This window comes from Poecilia reticulata, linkage group LG12, assembly GCF_000633615.1.
Source record: "Poecilia reticulata strain Guanapo linkage group LG12, Guppy_female_1.0+MT, whole genome shotgun sequence".
Classification (NCBI taxonomy): Eukaryota; Metazoa; Chordata; class Actinopteri; order Cyprinodontiformes; family Poeciliidae; genus Poecilia; species Poecilia reticulata.
In genome coordinates this window covers 2102126-2105490 of record NC_024342.1, presented here as the reverse complement: position 1 = coordinate 2105490, position 3365 = coordinate 2102126, and positions in this window count along the sequence as shown.

The window sequence follows — 3365 nt, the reverse complement described above, 5'->3', positions numbered from 1 at the left end:
TCCAACCTGTCAGACTTTCATTCAAACAACGTTACCAACAAATTTACAACACGCTGAGAGTTTGGGGAGCATCTAATCCAAGTCCAGTTTATCAGTATAGCGCATTTCAGCAACATGGCAGTTCAAAGTGTTATGTTTTACATGACAAAAACATAATCAACAAAAAAAGAAAAAAAGAAGAGAGAGAGAGTTAATGAAAAGTTGCAATCCAAACTGAAACTAACGACGTTCCAGCTGAAGAATGTTTTTTAGCCTTAATTTAAAGGAACTCAGTGTTTCAGCTGTTTTGCAGTTTTCTGGAAGTTTGTTCCAGATTTATGGTGTGCAGAAGCTGAATGCTGCTTCTCCATGTTTGGTTCTGCTCTGCATCCAGAAGACATGGTCGATACAACAACAGCAGATCTTTAATGTTTCGTGGTGTTAAGTTAAGTCTCTCAGATCCATCTTGTGCAACAGCAAGAGCAGAATATCTCCCTACCAGATCCTGGAGCCAACACATTCTTTCCACTCAGCAGATTTTCATAAGAAACTCCATGAGTCAATTCCTTCCTTTGACACTTTGACACTTAAATCATTCTAGGGAAGGGAGGGTCAATAACTGGCAGTATTCGGCCGAGCAGCTACAGCTGTTCATCATTTAAGCTGAGATACATGATATTTCAGGGGAACACATGGGTTTGTTTTTCCTCTGAGGTTCTTGGTGTTTTGACTTTCTTTTCCCAGAATTTAGTCTTTCAACTGAGTTTTGCATGGATGTTGCCAGCAGCTGCGTTTCCATTACAGGTGTGAACAAAACGGTGTCCATGTTCAGCTAGTGTCAAAAAAACAAACAAACAAAAAAACAACACATTTTCACATTTTTTGTTGTAAAAGCATTTTTTCATACCAGATGATTTTCAAACAGCCTTCAGATCCAGCATATTTAAAGATTTATTGTAAATATAGACCTGAGAGGCTCAGTCTGCTGTAGCTCTGTAATGTATTTATTTTTACTCAAGATATCAAGAGATGCCCCATGTCTGCATAACTCATCTTCTCTCACATGCATTGTCAAGTTTAGTTGCATATGGTTTGGGCAGAGTTTTTCTCTGGAACTTAGCTTTCCTGTAAGCATTCATTTTAATCTGTGAAAGTTGCGCAACTTTCTTGTGAAGTATGGAGGAGGGAAATATTCTAGATATTATACTGACCACCAGGAAAATAACTGTTGCCTAATCATTTTTTTTACTTTCCCATATATGTGGAATGTAATATGAGTACTGGAAATATTTCCTTTGAAATAAAACAAACAAACAAACAAAACATTAATCTAGATGTGTCCCCTCCAGTGGACATTATAACTCAAAACAAGTGAAACTTGACTTTGATGCTGATCATTAAATTCCAAAAGAACATACAAAAAAAGTCGACATGAGAACGTTGACTTCTTTTGTCGACATATAAATCTGTGTTTTGAACTGTGCTGGAACACTTTGAGTGAAACTGATCACTATTTTGTGGATCTATGCAGGAATGTTCATCTGTTTCTGGTGTTTGATACATCGAAAAAACAATTCCTCTTCTTTGAACCATGAAAGAATACCATGGTTCAGGTGTTACTTATCCTCACTGTCACTCTTCCTTCCTATTTGAACCCTAAAAAATCAACTGCTCACCCAGCAGCGACTTAGACTTAAGGAATTTCATTGGTCTCCCTCCCAGAAGCTGCAGGCCGTCTTATACTACAGTCATGCGTTGGTGATTGATCTATGAAGAAAGGGGAAAACCATTTCTATTTTCTACTTAGCATCCAGCCCACAATGTCCAAATCATAGATGTTTGTGGCAGTGGCCTTGATACGTGGATAAATCATTTGCTTCTCTTGGAGCTTCTGCTTTGTCCATCCTGAGGGTCGATGCCACTGGCAGACGACACCATGGCCACTAGATTGTTGTTCAGCCACTTGAGGAAGTTCAGGTGGAAGCTTCGTCTGATGCCCATTCCTTTCTTCTTGAAAGGTTTATGCCTCATAATGTCGCACTCTTTGGTTTGTGCCAGTCCCTCACAATGTCTTTGAATGTTCTTTGAACCAGTCAAAGAACAGATGGGTGCCTCAGGGGACAAACTTGACCAAGTGCTTTTTCATCACCAATATACACAAATCTTTTTCTATATTCCACTGATGTTGAACAAACACAATTCTGCTATTGCAATGCCTACGTTAAATAAGAAATGAAATGAAGATTACACCTGAATAAACTTGTTCCTGCGATAAGTCATTAAAAATGATGTAGATGCAATGGATGTATACAGTTACATGAGATATATTTATAATTCAGCCATGGTGCTAGCGCTCATCTTCTATCTGCCAATCAGAGAAGACATCAATGTTTTATTCAGGGTTTGCAGCAACAAGTCCCGCCTATTTGGGAGTATGTGGAGTTTTGAAGGAAATTGTAGTCAATTATGGATTTTACATGTTAAAATGACACACAACTAAAGCCATAAGAGCATTAGAGGAGCTAACTCAATTTTGTCCAAAAAACAAAACAAAAACAAAAACAAGCCATCATCCTCATCTTCGTCCTACCACTTCCTTTCGTTTTTGTTGTTTTCATCAGTAGAAACATCACGTTGATCACGTGACTCGTGACACGAAAACAAGTCTTTTCATTTCAGTTTTGCTAAATGCATCTATTTTTGATAAGGCCAACAAAACCACCTCATCCTAGCGCAAACAACTTTTTATCCAAAAATGTGAGTTTTTTCAAAATGTTATGTTTCCATTAAGCAAATTTATTTTCAAACTTTGATTTTGCGCTACTCTATGGTTAAAGGAAACGATACTGCCCCATGAAACAGACTTTATATTTATTTTCCTTTTTAATTTTTTTTCTTTCAGACACATATTATCTGGACCTTGTGATGTCATAAGTGGCGATGTCTGATTTGGGCAATGAGTTTAAAACCCAGCCAGTGAATCTCTCCGTGGAGTTTACATGTTCCTCCCACACATTCATGAATTCTCTCTGGGTGCTTCTGCTTCCTCCCACATGCTGGACCCAACAGATCACCACTGCTCCATGGCTTCTCCATTAACTTGGCAACCTTTACAAAATTGACCAACGTCAACAACTTTGTCGTGTTATTGAATTTCCTTAAATCAGGAAGTAATTTTGCTTTTTGATATAAAAAAAACAACTTATACTTCATGTGTCATAGCAAGGTTTTAATTTAAAGATTATCTGATTTTACAAGTTAGACAGTAAGTAGCGTGAGTGTTTCTCGTTAAGTTAAATTCTTTTTTACAAAAATTACTTTTAATTTCTAATTTAGCAAGGTTTTTTAAAAAAAGAAAGATTAGATTGATATTTTGCATTTATTCA